Source organism: Pan troglodytes, chromosome 7, assembly GCF_028858775.2.
Source record: "Pan troglodytes isolate AG18354 chromosome 7, NHGRI_mPanTro3-v2.0_pri, whole genome shotgun sequence".
Classification (NCBI taxonomy): Eukaryota; Metazoa; Chordata; class Mammalia; order Primates; family Hominidae; genus Pan; species Pan troglodytes.
The window spans coordinates 136,092,103-136,117,148 of record NC_072405.2 but is presented as its reverse complement, the minus strand read 5'-3'; positions in this window follow the sequence as shown (position 1 = coordinate 136,117,148).

Sequence of the window (25,046 nt, the reverse complement as noted above, 5' to 3'; positions counted from 1 at the left end):
AAATATCTGTATGTGCATTTCATTTCTGTGGTCAGTCAATAAGCATTTATCCGTAATGAATCTTGCTTCTGAGAGTCCATTAAATTATTCCCCCAAAGAATTTCTTTATCCTCTCCCACTATCCTTTCTTGATACTAGGAAAGAGTTTAACTAATTCAACTAGGAAAGTTTAACTAACTTCCTAAGGATACAAGTTAAAATATCCAGCGTATGGTTATATGGTTCTTAAGAAGCAGAGGCTTGGAAAACTAAAAATAGGAGAGAAGGGGAAGAAGAAAGGAAAGAATTTGCTTGTGCCAAGCACCTTCCAAATGAAAGGCTGTAGGCTAAAAACTTTAGACTCATTGCTTCATTTAATCCAAATTATCCTTCCCCTCTCAATCTTTAATCTTAATTTCTTCTAACAGGTCCCCACCCTGGCTGCACCTATAGTGGAAATTTTATTTTGCTGGAAAATCCATGCACGAAATGACAGAGTGATATTTTTAACAATATGAACTGAATTGCCCCATCATTCAACCCATAAAAACCAACAACTCATCATTACTTACTGGCCCCTTTGCTCAAATATCATTTAAAAATACCTGTTTTTGGATGTTTTAACTGTTGACTTTGCTATGATGGCTCTGCCTCCATTTGTAGTAAATAATAAAGCTGAAAGAAGCCTTATAGATCATCTAATCTAATTCTCATTACCCCACTTTAGAGATAAGAACATTGAGGGCAGCGAGGCAGATAGCCATCCCCTATAACCTTTCTACTTGTCTGTGCATCAGCAGGTACTTAAAAGGCTAGAGAAATTCCCAAACCCACCTACCAAGGAAGGGTCACACCATCTGATTTTTCTAGGACTTCCATTTAACCTTCGATTCAAAGCTACTTTAATTATTTGTATTAGTTTACCCAGTTGCTTACACTGATTTTGAGGAACAACCCAATACGATAGACCTGGGCATAATTTGAGATGCATCCATTCCACAGCAGCATTCCAGCAACCAAGGAGTAAAACTGGCATGTCCTGCCCCACCACTGAAACCAGAGTTTCAAGCGGATACAACGTTGGGAAGGGTCAAACTAACTTCAAGGGATTGACCCTTCTCAACATTATATCCATTCTTTGGGGTCATGGTTAAATATCACTGTGCAGTGCTCATGGACACAAGGAAGTGAAGGTTGTGGGGTGGTCGACGTTTTTACCCATAGAGAAGTGGAAGTCTGATGACACCTAGAACCAATAACAACATGGAACCAACCCCATCGTTCTTGGGCTAGAGAGTCTTAATTATGAGTCCAACTATACAGTTCTTGGACCAAAGAAATGTCCCACAGGTTTCCTCATTGCAGAAGAGATGAGTCAATGCTTATTCAAGTCAAAGGTCATTTCATGTCAGGGAAAAGAAATGCACTGAAGCTATTTTAAAGTACCTGTGTTTTTGTTTGTTTGTTTGTTTTGTTTTGTTTTCATTTGTTTGCTGGGGCAGGGAGAAGATCTAACTGGGAGCCTCACAGAAAACCCAAGACTTTAACTAACACAGATGTCACAGGGGTGGAGCTGGGAAGTTGGAGATTTTAGTTACTCTTTCTATCTCTCAGAAACCATTTGGTCTCACTAATGGTCTCACTAATGTCTGCTTCTCTGTGACATTAGCTCCATCCTCTCTTAGCTCTCTCCTTTGGTCAGGACAGAACCCAATACCGAAGGCCCAACTCCACAGGACTTCCAGATATTGGAAATTAAATGTACTCTGTGTCTCTTCCTTCACCTGTATAACAGTATGCCTTGGGTCACATGTTTTTCCCTGGTCCAGTCAGCTACGGCTGGGGACAGGTTAGGAGGCACAGAGGGCAACCACCTCCAGAGGCTGAGTACGAGCAGCTCTAACTAAAAAGGGAAGTTGACTTTGCAAACTAATCGGCACCTTCAGTGCAACATTCAACTATGTAAGTGGATTTTCTGAGACCATCTTACCTCTGCTTTTCTTCTTCCTGAGGAAAATACCACAGGATGAAAGAATCAGAGATAAGCCCAAAGCAAGATTTGGGATTCCCTTAAATAAACAGTAAGTTCGTGACTCGAAGATAACGAAAAAATACCTGCATCTCTTAGCCTGTGTGCACACACACATGCACCCACCACTCCTATCCCAAATATTTAGCATGTATAAATATATTGGCAGTCAACATATTTACTGAATGATGAATGAATGAATGAGCAAAATGTGTATGTTTATATGGGTGTAAATTCCTATAGCTGGTAGTATTTCAAAATTTAGAAGGAATGATTGGCCTATCTGTGATTAACTTATCTCCCTTTGTCTTAGTCTGTTTGGATTGTTACAACAAAATTCTTTAGGTAGCTTATGAACATATAATTTTTTCTTTGTAGAGATGGAGTCTTGCTACATCACCAGGGCTGGTCTTTAACCCTGGTCCCAAACAATCTTCCCTCCATGGCCTCCCAAAGTGCTGGGATTACGGGCGTGAGCCACAGTCCAGCTTCGAACAATAGAAATTTATTTCTCTGTTCTGGAGGCTGGGAAGTCCAAGATAAAAGTACCAGCGGATTTGGTGTCTAGTGAGGACCTGCTTTCTTGTTCATAAATGGTACCTTCTCACTCTGTTCCTACATGCTGGAAGAGGTAAGGTCACTTAGAATCTCTTTTATAAGGACACTAATCCTCATCATGAGGCCTCTGTCCTTATGACCTAATTACCTCCCAAAGCCCCCATCTCCTAATACCATCTTAGGTATTAGAATTTTCAACATATCTCCATGCAGACTATTCAAAATAGCAAAGACATGGAATCAACCTAAATGCCCATCAATGATAGACTTGATAAAGAAAAATGTGGTACGTATACACCATGCAGCCATTAAAAGGAATGAGATCATGTCCTTTGCAGGGACATGAATGGAGCTGAAGGTCCTTATCTTTAGCAAACTAACACCGGAACAGAAAACCAAATACCACATGTTCTCACTTATAAGAGTTAAATGATGATAACTCATGGACACATAGAGGGGAAAACACACACTGGGACCTATCAGAGGATGGAGGGTGGGAGGAGGGAGAGGATCAGAAATAATAACCAATGGGTACTAGGCTTAATGCCTGGGTGATGAAATAATGTGTAGAACAAATTAGATAAGCAAGTTTTTCCAACATTTCAGTGTAATTCAACAAATATTTATTAATATATATACACACAACAGATACATATATACACGTGTGTGATGAATAGATATATATCACACACATAAATAGATACATGTACATGTGTGTTTATATATGTCTCTCAATAAATCAGGTAAAGGAGATAACTACATAAGCAATTAACCCATCATTTTAATTTTTTAAAAATGCTACAAAAAAGTACCTATCAGTTAATGAGAAACAGAGAGAAATAAGGAATTAATTCTACCTGGGAATTTTCTCATGTATGGCTTCGAAATTTCGATGGTTAGGAAAATTTGCCAGTTTGTACAAGAATTGAAGTCAAACTTGGACTGACAGGAGCCCACCCACCAGATGAAGCAGGAGCAAAAGCCAAAATGGGAGTAGAAAGACCATTTTTAAGTTTGGGGGCATGATTTGGAATCAAATCACAGCCTTAGAGTCATAGGGCCTTGTCTGGGATGTTCAGGTTGGATTTGGCCCAAATAAAATAATGCATTCCTCTGCAATTAACATCCTGGCTAGACCTTATTTTGGCTGAGACAAGCCTAGCAGGTGGCTGGGTACCAAATCAATGAACAGCATTTCCTGGCCAAGGGTAATAAGACAGCACTTCCCCCCACCAACCCTCCCCTTCTCACAACTTCCCAAAGCCTTTTCTCATCCTATTTGTTCAGCAAATTCTAATGGCAGCCATTAGCTACCAAGAGATGTATTGATTTTGGAGGTGATGCACGTGGAAAGGCCCTTTCTTCTTACTTTGGGAATATAATAACATTGTCCTGCATCTCATCAAATTTAGCTGAGTTTATTTGTTACTTTCTTTTTGTGACCATGGATGCCAGAAGAAATGATTCTCTATAGACTGTGCTCAACCTATAGGTTGCTTTATGGGGTCCTGGGGAGATGTTTGTGTAAATCCAACCAATTTTCCAATGAACTCGCAAGGTTATTTCAGGACAGCTGCTCCTCATTAGGGATTGACCCACCATGAGCAGTCACCCCGAGTATCCCTGTCTCAATCTCTAAAGCTGTCTCCAGGTCTGGAAGAAAAAAATTGCAATGTGTTTAAGAACTGCATATTTAAGTGTCTCCATCCCGTTTAATAGAGTCAGCACAGTAAATAAGTTGGCCTGAGGGCTTGATAACAATGTAAAAATTGTTACAAAGCCTAATTCAAAAATGAATATCCTATAATGAAAACAGCACGGCTTCTAGACATCAACACACCAGCTCTGCTAGTTACCACCTGTGTGGCCCTGGATGCATGGCTTAACAAATACTTGCCTCAAAGGGCTAAAATGAAAACTCAGTTAGGCAATGTTTGTAATGTACCTAGCTCAGTAGGTGTTCCAAAGTTTGCCTCTTTCTCCCTGCCCTTCCTGTTATAAATAAAGTATTCAGTAGAAACTAAAGACTTGGAAAATGAAAAAATGGCTGTGGTGTGACCCATGACAGATGTGGCAAATTTTTATTCATTATTCATCAAAAAAAATCATTATTAAATTCTTATATGGTGTGGTTTATAGGACCAGTATTGGATGTGGTGAGACATACAAAATTGAGAAACTGACAGATTCTAACCTCAGGAAGATTTCAAGTCTAATACATGATGAAAGACATATATTCAAAATATTAAAGTGTATGTCAGGTCATAATTTGTGACCTAGAAGTGGTGCCAATAATTATTTTGGAATCTCAGAAGATAATTCATGATATAAAGTTGCTACCAATGAAGAAAGAATCATGGGCTGGATATAACAACACACAGGTGGTATGACAAAGCCTGCAAACTGTCCTTGAAGGACTGAGTTAGGGTCACTGCTAGGAGATTCCATCCAGAAGAAATGAATGAAAGTATAGTTAAACTTTCAGGTTTTGAGAGCTTACTACGAGTCAAATATTGTGATAAATACTTCAAACATTTTCTCATTAATTCTCATCCTAATACTGCAAGGAAGATATTATATCTCCCGTTTACAGAAGAAGAAACTGCCTCTGAAAGATTAAATGACTTTCTGGTGGTTACACAATGAGAGCTGAAGCCACAGTTTGGGCCTAACTTATCTGACTTGCAAGCACCTGCTCTGAATCACTATGCTAAGAACAGAAGAAAATAAATACAGGATGTGTATGGCAAACTGTGAATAGCCCAGCTTGGTTGGGGTTTAGAGTTTTTTTAACATGAATGATAAGAGACATATAGGAAAAAAGGCTGGGTCAAAATGTGGGAAAGCCCCAAATGTTAGCTGAAAGGTTTTGGCCTTTGTATTGTATTTTAGACCTAATATACAATAAGAAGATAAGATTAGGAGAGTCAACAATAAGAAGACAAGATTAGGCCAGGCACGGTGGCTCACATCTGTAATCCCACACTTTTGGAGGCTGAGGTGGGCAGATCATGAGGTCAAGAGATTGAGACCATTCTGGCCAACATGGTGAAAACCCATCTCTACTAGAAATACAAAAATTAGCTGAGCGCTTGTAGTCCCAGCTACTCAGGAGGCTGAGGCGGGAGAATCGCTTGAACCCAGGAGGTGGAAGTTGCAGTGAGCCGAGATGGTGTCACTGCACTCCAGCCCGGTGACAGAGCAAGACTCCGTCTCAAAAAAAAATAAAAAATAAGACTGTATGGTTTCCATTAAGGAAAGCTCTATTCACAAAGACAAACATAAGAGATAAAGGTAGAGTAGGGTTTCCATAGCAAGAGCTTTCTCTTATGTCAGCAAATGGGTCAATCAGGATAGGCTGGGTTATGCTCCAATTACCAAAACACCAAAGCATCAGTGGTTCAAAACATTACTCTTGCTCATGTTGCATCATCTACTAAGAGTTGGCAAGAAAGCTTTGCTCCATATCACCTGACCCCGGGAACTTGACTGATGAAGTGGCCACCAATGCCAACTCTGGCAGAAAGCAAGAGAGCTTTGGATAGTCTCACATCTGCGTTAAAAAGATCCAGCCCAGAAGTAACACACATCACTTCCATTCCAGTGTATGGGCCACCTGACCACAAGAGGGTGCAAGCCTTGATTATGCCCAGAAATGGAAGAACGAGAATCCTTAGCAAACAGCACTAATGACTGTGCCAACAAAGAACTTGCCCAGGGTTTTGTGAAGATCTCATGCACTGTCATCTTTAGGAACGACTACCTGCTCTGAAGAAGAGGGGCAACCACTGGTGATGGTGAAACAAAATGTGACCTCACTCCATCCCTTAGATTTGAATTAATATAGGGAGTCTTTATTGCCTTTAGTATGGTAAATATTGAAGTCAGAGGGTAAACTGCTCAACTAGGAAACTAGAACTCATAAGGGGAACCTTAAGTAAAAGTGGGTACCCTGGTCTCTCTCTGGGCCTCTGGCCTTGCATCTGGACTTTGGGACATGCTTAAACTTGCCCACTGGGTAGTAGGGGAGAAATGAGCTCAGCTAGGGAGCAGTCTGCAGGGGCATGTGCTCTAGATCATATGGATACAAGTTGTAGTATGTGAGTGTTTCCATTCTGTCACCCTTGTGCATTTAGTAGCATGTTGAATGTTTACACATAACAGTCTAGGCTCAGCTGAGTGGTTCTTTTGCTCATCTAGCTAGCAGGCATTCTTGTGATTGCATTCAGTTGGTGAATTAGCCAGGGGCTGGCTTCAGCTGGAGACTTTGGGATAGCTAGGATTCTCTCTCACACCCTCTCCGTATCATCTCAAGACCTCTTCTTTTTTATGTGGCTTCTCCATGTTTCTTCCCCACATGCTTTCTCCAGTAATGTAATCTGAATTTCTACATGGTAGCTCAGAGGTCCCAAGAAAGCAAAAGCAGGAGATTTACGGTTTTCTTAGGACTTAGACCCAGAACTTGCATGGCACCACTTCACTGTATTCCATTAGCTTAAAAGGGTCACCAAGCTAGGCCTCTTTGAAGGGGAAGAGACCAGCCAAGAACATAAATACAAGAAGGCATGGATCAACAGTGGCCATTAATGTAGCAGACCATCACAATAAGCTTGAAATGTAACATTCCATAGTCACAGCTTTCCTACCTGCTAGAGGTTAAAATATTTAGAAAATACAGAAAATAAGCTAGAGATGAGCCTTTATAAAGAGACACCAACACCACCCTATAAAAGAACTTCATCCACACATCTCATCCTCTACCAAAACACTATACAAAGTTTAGAGGAATCAACTTGTGTGCCCTCTCAGAGGACTAAGCTGGCTTTCCCCAGCCACAATCTTGGAAGAGAGCCCACAGTCACTCCCCAGGAGCCAGGAGAAGGGGAAAATTTGGTCACTCACTTTGGTAAACAACTCTCAGACACAAACGGCCAAAATGACTCAGTGCTGGCTTCATGCATTCTGGGATGAATCAGATCAGAACCAAAGTGAAGGGATGAGAAGGAAACAGTAATGGGAATCCTGGAGTGGAAGTAGACACAACATTCTCTACTTCTAAAGGAGCCAACAGGTCACAGCTACCACATCCGAAGCTGAATGACCAAACCAGGTTAAAGAAGAGAGAAGCCACCTCCACCTCTACGGAAGGGATCTGAATGTGGACATGACAACACGGGGGGTAAAAACAGAGATATAAAAAAGCAGTTTGCTTTATTTCTTGTTTTATAAATAAGGCCAATTAAACATTTTATGGTATTGTCCTGATACTCTCATTTTAGCAACCCTTTATCTTTTATCTTCAGCCTGTGAGATCCTAGTGACTTTCTGCTTTCCTATCTGAAGAATTAAGATTAAAAACCACTGTCAAGAACTGAAAAGTAATAAAAGTAACTTCAGGTTCACAAAAGTCTGAAATTGAGATATCCTGCTGTATTTTTATTTTCTTGTTTCAGAAGCAGAGTGATTAGATAGATGGTAAGAAGCTGCATATTAGATGCATTAAAGTCCATCCTCCTTCAGAGTAACACTCATTGTAACTCTAATATTTCCAAGAGTAGAAGGTGAACCACGTATCCTCACCACATTTTGGTTTATCAACACTTATTAAACAACACAAAAGCCCTGTCTGCTCTAAGTTGAGAGCTCAAGCTTTGCCAACAGTAACGTGAGGACTTTGTAATAATCACTGCATTAGTGTCCAGGCAGGAAATGGAATTCTACTCAAAAGGATTTAACAAAAGATAATTTATGACCATTGATAAAAATAAGGGAATTAATGATGTGGAGGCACTCCGAGACTAGCGATAGCGATAAGTCATTACCCTGCGAGGAAAGGACAGTGGGAGGAAATACTGTTACCGTAGTCTGGTGAGCACAGAAGGAGAGAGAAGAAAACTCTCTGCAGGAATTCTAGTGTCAAAAGATGCCACCACTACCAAATTGCAACACTGAAACAGGGAGGGGGCAGGAGTGTAAGTATCCCAAATCGTCTCTCCTCAAACCCTCCAAACACCCCAATCTCCAGATGATGTCTTCCATTGGCCAAGTCAAACCGTAAACCAGGGAACCAACAAAGCCCTTAATATAGTCCAAACACATCAGTGTCCAGTGAAACAAGAAAAGTTCCCTTGTCCCCTAGCAGGACGTGGGATGAGGGTGTGGCTCACTTCTTCGGTATCCCGCTGCTCATACCTCTAGGGGAGCATACAAATGGGCAGGCTGTGGGATTCCGACCCCACATAAGTGTCTAGGGTTGAATATTTACAGCTGAAGCCCCAGTGGGCATGTGTTACAGGGTGCTCTTTTAATATAGCCGTCCGTAGGTGGCTTGCGTGAGTCAGCTCCATTAGACGCTTGCCTTATCACAAGGACAGAGGGCTTTCTATATCCCGGGGTTCTTGCCTTGGTGTACCAGAAGAATCAGATCACACGTGGGCTTGGAGAATGAGTGCAAGGTTTTATTGAGTGGAAGTAGCTCTCAGCAGATGGGGGAGCAAGAAGGGAGATGGTTTTCCCCTGGAGTCGGGCCACTCAGCAGCCCGGGCTCTCCTCTGACTGCCCTGGCCAAACTCCAAGTCATTTTCTTGGTAGATGGCCTACCAACATGCCAGTGTGCTCCTATGCTGGTGAGTTCCTCTCGACATCCAGCCGCCCATGTGTTCCTCTGCTGATGTGCTCCTGTCGACATCCAGCTGCCTGTATGTCAGCCTGCTAGGGTCTCGGGATTTTTATAGGCACAGCATGGGGTGTGGTGGGCCAGAGTGGTCTTGAGAAATGCAACATTTGGGCACAAAGGCAGGAGTGTCTGTCCTCACCTAAATCCATGGGCACAGGCCGGGGAGGAGCCCTCACTGGGGACCACGCCCTTCCTTTCCCACGACTTCCCTGCCCCCCTTCCATATCACCAGCACACAGAGAGCTGAGCAGGAAACGCAAAAATAGAAAATGAATTAGCGGGCATGGGGATAAGCATCAAATGGAGAATAAGCCAGCACAATTATGGAAAACAGGAGTGGAGGATAGCAAGGCGGGAGACGTTACCACGAGTTACAGCAATAGTAATGGGAGCATAATCAACTCTTTGAAACACTCGAAATTATATTCAAAGACTCACAAAGGAAAAACACTGAAGGCTTTTATTCACTCCATATTACACATTTGGGCAAGTCTGGAGAAGAAATAATGAGTGGAGCTTAAAAGTAATTATGGAACACTGCCTAAAGAATAAAAGATTCTAATTAGAGGGTCTAGCACCACCAACCTGTGAAAATTTCAGCATCCCAAATAAGTATTAAAGTTTTATGGTTAATTGAAACAGTTTGTACCCGTGAAAGCCCATTAGTTCATAATGATATCCCAAAAAATGAATTTAAACATAAAGTATTTTTAATGCAGGTGTAAAAATAAAAGAATGGTGAATATAATAAGGTATATTTAATTTTACTTCTTTTTAGGAAGTTTAGAGTACAGACATATATGCATATTTTGTTTCTTCTATTCAGTACAAGTCTATTTATAAAGTTTCAATCTGTGCTATTTCTCTTTGTAGGGCGAAAAAAATGAATACAATGAACAGGTTGAGACAAATACTCCTAGAGAATATATACAGTAACCAAGTATAAAAGCAGCTTGAAATATGTTCCAAAATTATAAATAAGGCTTACATTCTTAAAGAGGATTATTAACTATGCAAACTCATTTTCTCATCTCTAAGAACAAATGTTTGAAATTTAATTAAACACTATAAAACACATATTGATGACATACATTTTTAATAATGCAAATAGACCAGGTTAATATATCGCAAAAGTCAATACGTTATGCAACACAGGCCAAGTGAGATATTAAATATACATCATGACTTCTGTTTCTATCCATGAGGAAGTAAAAGAGTCTGAAATTACCTTCACACTATTTACAAAAAGAAACAAGAAAACTGGAATATAAGAGAAAACTCTTATTGGATAACATGCATAATGGATTGTAATCTCTGGAAAAGTAAAAACAAATATGAGCCCTACCATCATCCAGGCTTTCTGCCTACAAGTAATTTCTAAAAATGTGGCACAAGGGAGGAAAATCCATACAGAACACAACAATCTTGCAAAGGTGTGGAGACAGATTCAGAGTTCAGGGAAGCCAAAGTGATTAGAATTGGTGGGGCAGCTTACCTAACAGGAGAAATCTATGCAGAAAAAGAATTGCAGAAGTCCATATAACACTTGAGTCCTCGGCTTAATACCAGTCTACACATGCGTAGGGTAAAACTTCATGAGGCCGGGCAAGGAACAGCTTTCAAAGAGAAAAATATTATTCAACAGCTGTAAGTCAAAAAATTCCAGGAGCTCACATAGGGCCAAGAATCATTAGAGATTCCACTAGCCAATGGAGAGAGACCTCAGTGAATAGAAGAGGTAATCTATCTGTAGAGTTTTCAGAAGCTCGTGCATCAGAAGTGAGGATAAATTAGCCATGAAGTAATGGTAATTCTAGATGTACCCTAAAATACCTTTTAAACAAATCTTGAAAGAATCAACCGATCTACAAGTAACTTAACTTTCTGACAGAAGAAAACCTAACATTCTTTAAGTATAACAAAATTCAGCCATCAAAAACATAAAATTTACAACATTCAGTACACTTTGTGTTCAATTAAAAAAAAGACATACCAAAAAACAGAAAATTGTAATGCATAACTGGAAAAATGTCAGCCAGTTGAAACAGACATATAATGGCAGCAATGATAGAATCAGCAGACAGGACATTAAGAACAGCTATTGTAAATATGTTTCTTCATATCCTCAAGGATGTAATTGAAAAAGATGAGCGTAAGAAGAAAAAAAGTGGAAGATATAATAAAAATAACCAAATGGAACTTCTAGAGGTCAAAAATAAAATAATAAAACTAAATATTAAACTAGATGAAACTAATAGCATAGCAGATGCTGGAGAAAAAAAGGTCAATGGATTTAAAGATATAAAACTGAATCCCAGCATAATTAAAACTTCTGTTTTTTTCAAATAAGAAAAGGCACACAGCAGACTGAGAGAAAATATTCCCCACACAAATATTCCCAATATGTATCTGAAAAAGCCCTTATATCCAAAATATATTTTAAGACTCTTACAACTCTATAAGAAAACAGAAAAAAAAAAACCATCTTTTTCAATAGGCAAAAAATGAAATAGACGCTTTACCAGGAAAAATACATGAATGGGTAATGATCATATGAAGAAGTGGTCACCATCATTAATTATCAGGGAATTGTAGATTAAAGTTACAATGAGGAACTACTGAACACCAAGTAGAATAGTTGAAATTTAAAAAGAAAAACTGACAATGCCAAAGTTTTCACAAACATGGAGCCACTAGAACCCTCTTATGCTGATGTTGGGAAAATAAAATGGTAAAACCACTTTAGAAATTTGTGTAGTTTATTAAAATGTTAAATATACGCTTAACCATAGAACCCAGAAATTTCTCCCCTTTGGTAAAGAAATATGAAAATGTATATTCACCCAGAGGTCTGTATGCTAATGTACATAGCACCTTTATTTGCAATCACCCAAAACTGCAAACATCCCAGATGTTCATTGACTGGTGAGTAGATAAACAAGTCATATATCTGTTATTAATACAACTACTATTACTACTATGCCTCAGCAATAAAAAGTAATAAGTTACTGATATACACAACATGAAATAATCTCAAAAATATTTTGCTGAGCAAAAGAATACAGATAGAAATGAATACATATTATATGACCTTGCTTATTCAAAACTCTAAAAAAGTAAAAATTCAGATCAGTGGTTGCAGGGGTCAGGTCTGGGGTCATGGGGGGGTTTCACCAGCAAAAGGCACGAGGGAAATTTGTGTGATAATGGAAATATTGTGTGTATTGGTTGTGTTGTTGTTTACATAATGTAGTATTTATTTGTGAAAATTCATTAAACTGTACACTTAAAATGGATGCATTTTTGTACATAAATTACATCTCAATAAAGTTTAATAGAGAAAAAATACAATAAAATAAAAATTAAAGAAAAATATGTACATCATTTTGTAGGGAAATACCAAATTGCAAATATGGAAGGGGTGCATCTAAAAAGCCTTATTAGCGTAAGTTTATCTCTACTGGTCGGTGACATATATTTGAATGGCCTTGGGCAAGCCAGACGTTCTTGTGCTCTTGACTGAGGATCAACTGACCTAAAACCTAAGTACTGAAATCTTAAATAGTCCACAAATATATTCTTTTTCTTTGGCATCTGGTAAGATTACTGCTTTCCTATATTCCAAATTATTATTAATGAAGGTCCAGAGATACCCCAACTACATGAATAAATAACCCTTAGAAAATATAAAACAAAATACAGATAGCCCCTGACTTACAATGCTTCAATTTAGGACTTTTCAACTTTACGATGGTTTGACTTAAGACTTTTTTACTTTACAATGGTGCAAAAGCAATACCCATTCAGTAGAAACTGTACTTCAAGTACCCTTACAACCATTCTAGTTTTCACTTTCAGTACAGTACTCAATAAATTGCATGAGATATGCAACACTGTTATAAAAATAGGCATTGTGTTAGATGATTTTGCCCTACTGTAGACTAATGTAAGTGTTACAGCACATTTAAGCTAGGCTAGGCTAAGCTATGATGTTTTGTAGGTTATATGTATTAAATGCATTTTAACTTACAATATTTTCTACCTACAGTGGGTTTATCAGGACATAATTCCATTGTAAGTTGAGGAGCATCTGTATAAAGCTAACAAGAAAATCCATTGAAACTACAATAAAGAGTTAGAATAGGTTTGAATATAGGTATAATAACATATTTTATAATTATTCTGTTTGTGTTTTGCCTGCAGTTTAATTTGTGTGCAGCATTTAAAAGAATGTTATACTAAATTGGAAGTTGCAATCAATTATTTGAGAGAATTTAATTGATCAAAATTTAAATCAGTAATTTTAATATTCATGAATTTTTTTCAAAGTTTAATTCTTAGATATATGAGCTTAATAAATTGCATGTGAAATAAATTATAAATGTTAGTGAGTATTTACATCCATGTACAAAAAGAGCCTCAGACATTAGCATATTGATCAATATAAGTGAGAGAAATAAAGCCCAAAGAATTTCCATAATTTTTCTAGTGTCACAGGGATTCCTGACTTCTGGGGCCATAACTTTCCTAATACACTACATTATTTCTTAAGTTATAGGATTAAATATATTCTAGGAAGTGAAGAAAACATAGGAAATGATTGAGAAATGATCTTTTGTCATAAATGAGCACGAAATGACATGGGACAGTACAATGTGGCAGAAAACCATACATTAGGTATATCTCCTAAATGTAAATGATGAGTTAATGGGTGCAGCACACCAACATGGCACATGTATACATATGTAACAAACCTGCACGTTGTGTACACGTACCCTAGAACTTAAAGTATAATAATAATAATAAAAAGAAAACCATACATTAGATCAGAAGCAAGGGGAGATGGATTCTTCCAACAGAGTGACCACTCAATAGCTATGTGAACCAGAACAAGTTACTTCACCTATCCAGATCATCATTTCCTAAGAAAGTGACTGGCTATAGAATTACCGGATATCTTCTGCCTAATGATATCAATAATGAAAGTTGCGTTATAGCCGATGATATTGTTGTCACCCACACATATAAAGCAATAAGATTTAAAAAATAGAAATTTTCAAAAATCAAAGCAACAGCAAAATAGAGGAAGATGAGATCAAAAGAAAAACAAATGCAAGAAATTCAAGTCAAAGTTAAATGTAAATGTAAAGTTCAATGATAAATTTGTCTCTAAATATCCTGGCAGCCAAAATAAAATGAGAAACAACTAGCTATGAGAAACAGCATTACACTGGTTAAGTGAGCAAATTTTGGAGTCAGATTTCCTGTATTCTATCCCAAATATGCTACTTCCTGGCTCTGTGTCTGGCCCCAGGTAAGTTTGCTTATTGGGAAAATAAAAGGATGACAATACATACTTCATAGGATTGTTGCAAGTGTTTACATGAGTCAGTATTTGCTTGGCACAGTTAATTCATTACATCATAGTGGCTAGTATCTGGAAATTGGTCAGTGTTATTTTTTTAATTTTATATTTTACATAAAATATAAGCATATTTTTTCAGTAATGGTATCACCAGCTAATTCCTATCTTTACAACACACTAAAAAATTGTATAATTATTTATGACCCTTGTGCATGTTCACCAATGACTTGTAATTATCAAAATGCACATAGCAATGAGTGGCAAAATGTTTTGAAAAACTAAATATTCCAAGAAGCCAGTAAAGAGCCCAAACCATAATAAGTTTCCATAAATGCTATTGAATGACAAGGTATGGCACTGAGTGCCTGCAACATTAACAAAATTAATAAAAGCTAACATGCCCTTTTAACATCTTCCAAAGAGATCTCTTAGTATAATTTTTTCTTCAGAAATCTTTAAAGAGACTAGATCCAGAAGACAGATAATGAGGATACAAACTATGCACCCCATGGCACACAAACCTTACTGAGATGATAGGTCTTTTGTATCTGAGGTATCAATATTGCATGCATTTGGTGTCAAATGTTGTCATTCAACAAGCATTTATGAAGCACCTACAATATTTTAGATTCTTAACTAAGTGCTGAGAATGCAAGAATAGGTAAGATATAAGGACCTAGGGGAGAAAACATCTCAATGTCAAAAACACTGAATACCATGATTTCAAGGAGAATATGATCCAATAGAAAAGAGAAGACATACACCAATAAATGTGTAATACAAGACTTATATAAGCGCCTCAGAGCAATACAGACTAAAAGTGCTACAAGAATCCAGAGAAGGGTGAGATTACATAAACAGAAATTCTTGCAACCATATAGTAAATATAAATGTGCAGCAAATGTGCTAATGGAAAGCCCATTCCAGTTCTTCCATGCCTGAGTTTTGTGTTTCCCATTTCAAGATTATCATGAAATAGGCCAGCAAAAACAAACTCTGTAATAGACCCTAATGAAAGTCTCAGACCATTGATATCTTTCTTTGGTGCTTGACACTTGTCGCAGGAAAACCCTGCTGTGTGTCAACTATGATAGAACACAACAGTCAATGTTTAAACATCTCATCTCCACAAGTTATCTTTCTGGAATGCAACCAATTCATCTTGTATGAGGGGAAAAACGTGGGCAGGTTTCTGAGTGATAAAAATCATTCAGAAGGAATCCCGTTGCCACATGCAAGATATTGCTATATTAATATTTGATTCAAGGGCATGTGGAACTGGTTATCAATAATTCAGTCATCATTTAATATCAGAGACATGGAATGTACCCAACTGTTGTATTAGTTTATACATTAGGGTGACTAAGATGTAGCGTGTTATTGCCACTGTCACATTTCTTGTGTTCCACGATGACAACATGGCTTATAAAGACTGAGATTATATACCTATTCTGCCACCCAGATTCATAAAACATTTGGGAGCTGCTAGACCAGCTCTACTGGGAGAAGTTGTGAAGAGGAAAGTAGACTAACAGTCTGTTTCAGTTTGCATTCTTTCAAAAGAAGCAGTCCCTGAGATGGGCATGAGGAAACAATTAGTTTATTTGAGAGGTGAAATAAAGACTAGTTGGGGAGTGGATGACACAAGGGAGAGAAGGCAGTCAATTAATAGTTTATCTTTAATTGGCCAATTCTTAAGCCAGCTACCACTACGGCTGCCTGGAGTTTAATCCCATGCAGTCACTCTGAGTTATCACACCCAAGGGATGAGGAAGCTGAGTTACAACCATTCCCATTAGTCATTGGTTGAGAGCTGTTCCTGAAGAGGATTAATTCTCTGGTATGTCCAGCCTAGCACACGGACATGAAAAGCATGTCTCAGAGAGGAAATTCTTACATGTAGAAATGCAGGAGTCGTTAGCTGAAAATGGGAATTCGCCACTGTGTCACAGCAGCTGGCTCTTCAGCCTGTCTCAGCCACCCAGACAGAAGTGAAGGGAGCCAACATTTATTAAGTACCCACTATGTGCCAAATGCATTGCACACGTTATAACATCTTACCTCTACAATAAAGAAAACATGTAGTCCATTTTCCAAGTGAATGAAGTAGATGTCAGAGAAACAAGGCGCTTGTCCAAGCCAGCCCAGTATCAGCAAATAAGTGAGGACTTAGACTCAATTCTCTCCAGCCTTGAAACAGGCACCTTTTCAATAAAAGGCATTAGAATTCCTCCGTGCAGTCACGTTAGGCAATGCTAAGTCATTTAGACTCAATCTGCTAATCCAAATTTTGACTGATGGTTTCCAAACATTTCCAGTTTTGCCTGGTTTCTCCCCCTGCCTAGGATGCCTTTCTCTTTTCAAAGTTCTTATCTAAGCTGGGCTTCTGGCAACTCTGAACCTAGGCTTAGCTAAGAAGAAGACTAAGACTTAACAAGCAGAGCTGAGCGTAAAGAGTCTATCCTATTTGGTAGAATAGGATGATGGTGATGTTGGTATTTTTAACAAGCATTTAAAGTAATTCTCATGCATACCAGAGTTTGACAACCACATGTAAGGAAAAAACAAGAAAGGAGAATGTGCACGGGATGCTCAGAAAAAGACCAGGGAGAATCCTATGGCTGTAGCTGTGGAGGAAGAGTCTGTCAGGTGGGCAGAGGCCAGCACAAATGGCCTTCGAATGCCAGGCTACTAACTTTTATCCCCTCCTGGGGAAAATAAACCACTCTTGTAAATTTCTGAGCATGGAAAGTGTCGTATACAAAATGATATTTCAGGAAGATTAATCTGGCAGCCATGAACTAACTAGATTCGAAAAGAGGATTAAAACCAGGAACACAGTATCAAAATATAAGAAGCTTTTAGAAATTTCCCTTGGGTCCCTGGGGTTTAACTTTTTCATTTTTTCTCTTTTCTATCCTAAATTAGAGATAAGCCAATCTAGCTTTGCTCAAATCTTGAGCTGAGTTTCAAGGACTTGCTGTTGGCAAAAGGCATTCAGAAAATTCCCTCTTCTGACTTTGTAAAGTGTAAAAATCCAACCAGTCTCATTTCTCTTACTTTTCACTTATTATTCTGCTTCATAAGAGACTTTTGAGAAGTCTTCTTCCCCTTACTATTGGAAACTTAAATTATTTTTATTTCTATAGTGATAAGCTTTTGAGTTAAAGCTACAAAGTTCTGATGCCTGGAGAGCCAAAATGCTAAATGTGGAAACACATTATCTCATCTTGCCAGATAGTTCGGAAAACCTTCTTAGGTATGGTGGTCCACAAAGCATGCTGTGGATGATTAATGCACAGACACATGCACACACGAAGGTCTGGTTTCTGCCTCTGTCCATGCCCTGGATGACATGTCAATCCTGCCCTTTATCCTGATAAGGGGTTTTGTTCTCAGTCCTGAAAACCATTAGGAGGACACCTCAGCACATGTTACAAAACAGGGGCTGTGTTGTTACTCTGGGCTTTTCCAGGCTTTTAAGAAAATTTTAATTTTAAATTCCGTGCCCATTTGGATGACAATTAATAGAATCACAGCCCATAGCCAACATGACCCTCCACTCCTGATGTCCAGCTAGCTTTTTGCTAGCTGGTGATTGGAAGAGCCATTTACTGTGTGAGAAAAGTGACCATGAAATAAAGATTAAGGGTTATTTTTAGTTTATGGTCACTTCCAGTTTTAGTCATTTTCAGTTTAGCTAAAACTATAAAGAGGACCTAAACTGAGACTGGAGAAGTCACTAGTAGCAGAGAAAATAAAACAACCTTGTTGGGAGTTTTCAGGGAGCACCCAACACCTCTCTTCTTCACCTAGTTCTGAACAAGTTAAACAGTCAGATACTGAAGAGCATGTGGAGGGCTGAAATATACCTCTCCCATCCTAACACATATATTAATTTGGGATCAAAGTCTGGATTCCAAGTTCTCTTTCTTGCATGCACTATGGAAATCAATAACTGTGCAGAGAAAAGAGAGGTGCTTAATAGAACTTTGATTCTCTGCTAAGCTGGGACTCTATCTTCACTGATATCTTTGGTACAGCTTTTTAATAAATGAATTTTTGGTTAAAAGTAATAAATTGTCTTTTATTTGAGTGGCATCCAATTGGAAGTATGTCCAAGTATGTCCACACTTTTGGCAGGTATGTAAATGGAAATGTGTATCCACATGGTCGAGAGGGGTGAGAAATAAGTCAAATACTATGACAAGATCAGATCCCTTAGTACAAGGCAGAAGATAGGAAGTGCAACAGGTTCTCTTGCAAAGTGACCCATCCAGAGGGCATCTGTGGCTCCAGAAGGCTTCTGAAAGATGCAGAAAATGCTCAAACTGAGTGGATAGCAGAGGATATAGATACACTTCAAGCTTGCTTGTCACTGCCATTTCAGTCATTTAGGCTTCAGTGGTGACTTTGCCTAAATAATCAACCTCAGAATATTTAAAATACAAAAGTGAATAATGTTGCAATGAACATACCCATGCATGTGTCTTTATAACAGAATGATTTATATTCCTTTGGTTATTGGTAATGGGATTTCTTGGTCGAATTTCTGTCTTTAGGTCTTTGAGGAATCGCCACACTGTCTTCCAGGAATAAACCTAAATTCTCATCAATGGTAGACTGGATAAAGAAAATGTGGTACATATACACCTTGGAATACTATGCAGCCATAAAAAAGAATGAGATTGTGTCCTTTTCAGGCACATGGATGGAGCTGGAGGCCCTTATCCTTAGCAAACTAACACAGGGACAGAAAACCAAATACCACATGTTCTCGTTTATAAGTGGGAGTGAAATGATGATAACACATGGACACACAGAGGGGAACGACACACACTGGGGCCTGTCAGAGGCTGAATGGCAGGAGGATGGAGGGAATCAGGAAAAAATAACTAATGGGTACTAGGCTTAATACGTGAGTGATGAAATAATCTGTACAACAAACCCCCGTGATACAAGTTTACCTATGTAACAAACCTGCATATGTACCCCTGAACTTAAAAGTTCAGAAAATTTTTTTAAATTTTCAGAAATAAAAAGAAGTGTTTTGATCTATTTATTTCAAGAACAGACCCTTTTCCAGTCAATTGTAACACCCAACAGATGTGCGCCAAGGATGGATTTGTTACCAGACTTCTCTTTACAGCCCCACAAGTGTATACTGCTAATTATATAACCACCTGCAGTTGTTCAGAGGGAAACATCTCAGCTCCAGCTGGAGCTGACACCAAGCCTGGAAGATGCTTGGCAGCAGCAGTCACAGGCTTTAGCAGCCAAGGACTGGAATGGCTTGGCCTGTCTTCCCTTTTATGTTCCAAACTACAGTTTGGGCAGACAGAGGTTATCCATACTTTAAAATATTTCTACAGGAGGCTAGACTGTCTGGCATGACTAGTATCTTTCCATCCAGGAGCCTTAGTTCTACTTCTTACCATTAAGTACATCATTGGATTTGACCAAAGGAAATGAATTTATTTTTATTTACTTTTTCATTTTATTCCAGGTTATTGAGCCCTAAAAAATATAAAAAGATAATTATTTTAAAATAAGTGTACCATATGTTAGTTATGTTAATATGTTAGTATGTTAGTTAATATGTTAGTATGTTAATAAGTTAGTATGTTAATTAGTAATAACTAACATATGTTAATAACTAACATAAGGCTTAATAGACTTATGCTTCTCTGAGAGAGAGGAAAATGGAGTCACAGGTATAGTTGGCCAGAAAGAGCCTAGAGTTAAGTCCGGATACTATGTCTATTTGGGGCTTTTCCACCACATCCCAGTGCTTTCTGACCCTCAAGAGCTTGCTCAGGACACCTAGTGAATTTCATATTTCACCTGCATCTGAGATTATTTTATGAAGTTGTGACTGCTACAACCAGTAATGTGGAGAAAACAAGTTTCATTTGACATAAAACTTGTGAAGATCCCAATGCCATTACAGACTGGCTTTTTCTCACTTCTAAAAAGGGTCTTCTCAATGCCTTGAGAACATACCTACAAAGCAAAACAAAAAGCAACCCCCTTCAGGTCTCACTGTGAAAAATAATGGATGTGTTAATTTTGTGCGAACTTAAAGTCTACTTGCTTTTTTTTTTAAAGATATTGAAGACCAACTTGTGGTTTATTGCCTCTATTGGAAATGGGCATTCCCACACATAATACACAGCTTTTTGAAAACCATTAGGCATTTTTGGAAACAATGATGAGGTCAGATATCTGCTCTTACCATCCTAGTGATGTAAAGATGGAAAATAATCTGTATGTAACACCCTTTGTAAGCCTATCCTTGGAAGAACTTAGGGTATCATTCAGAGTACATTTAAAGCTTGCCAATTATATTCACCTCAGGCTTATCTATTATTCTTTATCACATTCCTGTTGCAAAATGAGTCATTATTCCTATTAACATTATTACTCTATAATTATTGTTCCCATTGACAAGATGAAAAGAGTAAAGACTAGAAAAGCAACTTGATTTTTCTGAGGCTACAAAGCAAGTTGGAAGCAAGATCAGAATTTCAAGACAGACTTATGCTATTTAAATCAAGTTGATAAATGTAAATTAAAGTGCCACCACAATTATAGCAGTAGGTTAGACATTGAGGAATACATTAAAGAAAAATAAAATAGGCCCTATCTTTGACAAAAGTTTTGATCTGGGAGAAAACAAAACCATAACACAAACCTCTGGAGAACAATATGAAACAGGATAATTATCAAATATGCAGTACTTAGAATGTCAGAAAATTAATATTCTTTAAGTCTGTTGACTCTGCCTCTGATGTGCCTTTCAGTTTCCTTCCCTGAGTACACCCTGGCATTGCATGAGGCCAGCTCTCTCCAACCTTCCTTGTATTACCAAAACTTTCCTCCCGACCCAAAGCACATACCCATTCTTCAATAAAACACTCTTGAGGAGATCTAGATATTGGCTTTAGTAGACAAAGACTACAAAGTAGCTATTAGAAATATGTTCAAACAATTACAGGAAATTTTGTTTAAAGAATTAAAGGAAAATATTTTGACAATGAGTCAAAATAAGAAATATCAATAGAGAAATAGAAACTCTTTTTAAAAGAATCAAAAAGAAGTTCCACCGTTGAAAAGTACAGTAGCTGGAATAAAACATTCACTATATGGGCTCAACATCATATTTAAAACAGCAGAAGAAATAATCAGTGAACTTACATGTAAATCAGTAGAAATTACCCAATCTGAAGAAAAAAAGATTGAAGAAGAAATAAACACAGCCTCAGAGACCTCTGGGACCATCGAGTATACCAACATACATGTAATATGACTCTCAGAAGGAGAGGAGAGACAAAAGAGTGAAAAAATACCTTTTTAAAATAATAGCCAAAGCTTTCCAAATTTTACAAAAAATATTAATCTGGGGATCCAAGAAGCTCAACAACCAGAAATATAATAAATACAAATAGATCCACATCTAAACATGTCAAAATCAAACTGCTAAAAGCCAAAGACGAAAATCTTGAAAGCTTGTACTACGTAGTTTAGTTTCTTATGGCTCCTGTAACAAATAACCACAAATGTGGTGGCTTAAAACAGCAGAAATGTATTTTCTCTCGGTTCTGAAGACCAGAAACTTGAAATCAGTATCACTTGGCCAAAATCAAGGTATCAGCAGGGTGGAGGCTCTAGAAAAGAATCTGTTTTTTGCCTCTTCTAGTTTCTGGTGGCTGCTGCCATTCCTTGATTTGTGACCAAATCACTCAAATCTTCAAGGTCAACATCTTTAGATCTCGCTTTGCTCCATTTTCACATCGCCTTCTGTGTACATGTATGTGTGTGTGTGTATGTGTGTGTACACATATGTATGTGTGTGAAATCTCCCTCTGCCTCCTTTTCATAAGGATAATTATAATTGCATTTAAAGTCATTCCAGAAAATCCAGATAATCTCCTCCATCTTAAAACCCTCAAATTAATCATGTCTGCAAAGACTCTTTTTTTTGCCATGTAAGATAACATAAATAGGTTCTAGGGATTAGGATATGAATGTCTTTTGGAGGACCATTTTTCAGGCTACACACTACCCAATTTCAAAACATATTATAAAGGTACAGTAATCAAGACAGTATGATATTGACATAAAAATATAATTAGAGACCAAGGAACAAAAAGGTCCAGAAATTAACTCTACTCAGGGTCAATTTATTTTCCATGTTTCCAAGGCAATTCAATGGTGAAGGGCATCCATAAGAAATAAAAGAGTAAGACACCTTAAACTCTTATCTCACACCATAACTAAGTAACTCAGTAACTAAGTAACTCACCTAAACTAAAGGAATTTTCCTAAAGGAAACAAACAGGAAGTTCAGGAACAAACCGCTAAGAAGCAAAACCACAGAAGGCACATGTGGACTTCAGTTCAGGCTCCATGGCCGAATGGACAAAGGGGAAATGTCAGAGTGGGTGAAAAAGGAGACAAAGGAAGCCAAAAACAAAAACACACAAATGCAGGACAGTTTTTCGAGGGATAAACACCTGCAGAACTTATTCAACAGAATGTTAAATAGAGGAAAATAAGTCACATTTATTTTACCTGATCTGCATTTTAAATATGATATCTCACTTATTCTCTCAATAATCCCCTAAAGCAATTATCAGGATTGGCATTTTACAGATGAGGAAACTGAGGCCATAGTGACTTGTGCATCGTCACAAAGCTAGTATAGTCATCTCTCAGTATCCTTGGGGGATTGGTTTTAGGACCACCTGCACATACCACAATGCACGCATACTCAAGTGTCACAGTAGGTCCTTCGGAACCTGAGGATAGGAAAGGAACAGCCAGTCCTCTGTATAAGCAAGTTTTGAATCCTGTAAATGTGGAATCTTCCAGCCTCAGGTTTGGTTGCAGATGTGGAACATGCCAATACCGAGGGCAACTGCATTAATGGCAAATAATCTGTGTATAAGTGGACCCTCCCAGTTCAAACCCATGTTGTTCAAGGATCAAGTGTAAATAGAACCAAAATTCCAGTTCCAGTGTTTTGACCCCACTATTTCCTACCTTTCAGAATTTTGTGTTAATTAAACCAAATTATTGTTTATTAATACCCATAAACCAAGGAGCAGAGTACCTGATGGACCATAAATGCTCTCCAGTAAGTATTGAATTGTACTTACCCCATTTATTCAAGACTACAATGCATAATACTTAAAAAGGCAAGACCACGAAACGGCTATGCCTTGCTGCTCACTATGCACAAATTCACTCTGTAAACGCTGTTGCTTAAGGAGCACAGGACAGAAAAGCTACCCAGGGAAAAGGAAGCATGCCAGCTTATGAGGATTTGCAGTTAGGACAACAAAGCCCTTTCAACAGAATACTTAGACCCTGGGTAGATTGCAGAAGGGTCTTGTGAGGTTGCTACAAGAACATCAAAAGAACAAAAGCAGAAAGTAGATCAAAACACAAAGGACACAAAGAAAGAAATCACTGGCCTAAAGAATCATTAACAGCCCCTGGCATAATTACATTATAATACATAATCCAATTCTTTAACAAATCTGTGTACATTTATCCAGTCATTTTTGTCCCAATTAAAGACCAAATGGGCACTAATGAGGATAGCAATAGAAATTACTGTACAATCTTCTGGTGACAAAACAGGAATGAATTGAATGTTTCTGTATGCTGCTTACTAGGTGGAGAGGGGAGACTGAAGAATTAGATAGCTAGTGGCTGAACTATGGTGGTTACTGGTTGGTAACCACCAGTTGCCGACCAGTATGGTGGGAATCAGATGGTAACAAGTACTAATGAATGTTTATATAACAATAACAACCATTGATCTATACCAAACACTTTCTATGTGACCTACTGGCTGAGTCATTGATTTATTATTCACAATCTTATGACATCCCCCAATTATCCCCATGAGGAAACTGAAACTGAGAGTGCAACTCACCTGTGTAGACTCACACATCTAATAGGCAGAAAATTCAAAATTAGAATCAGGACTCGCCAACCTTAGAAATGAAGCCTTTGGCTATAGCTCTACATACAACCTCTATGCCCCCAAACTGGTCTAATAGCATATCTTTCTGTGCCCCTTCTCCCAAAAAAACCTAGCAGAATCGTGGTTTATAAATAATCCAAATGTCTTTTTACTTTTCCAGCATTTCCTTAGGGGATCCGCTTTTAGAATATTCCAATTTCACTCTTGTAAAGTGCATTAGTCACTATGGCAACAGTTAATTCATTGATGAGAGGGAATATCTTTTATTAATAAGGATACAACAGTATATGTGATCCATAATTAGTAGTCATACATAGAAAGGCACCCCAGAAAAAAAAAATGTTGCATTAGAGTATTGTAGTCCTGGTGCAACATACTGCAAAATGTAAATACAGGACAACCACTCATGGAGAGTCCATTTCACAAATCTCCTGAGGGTTAT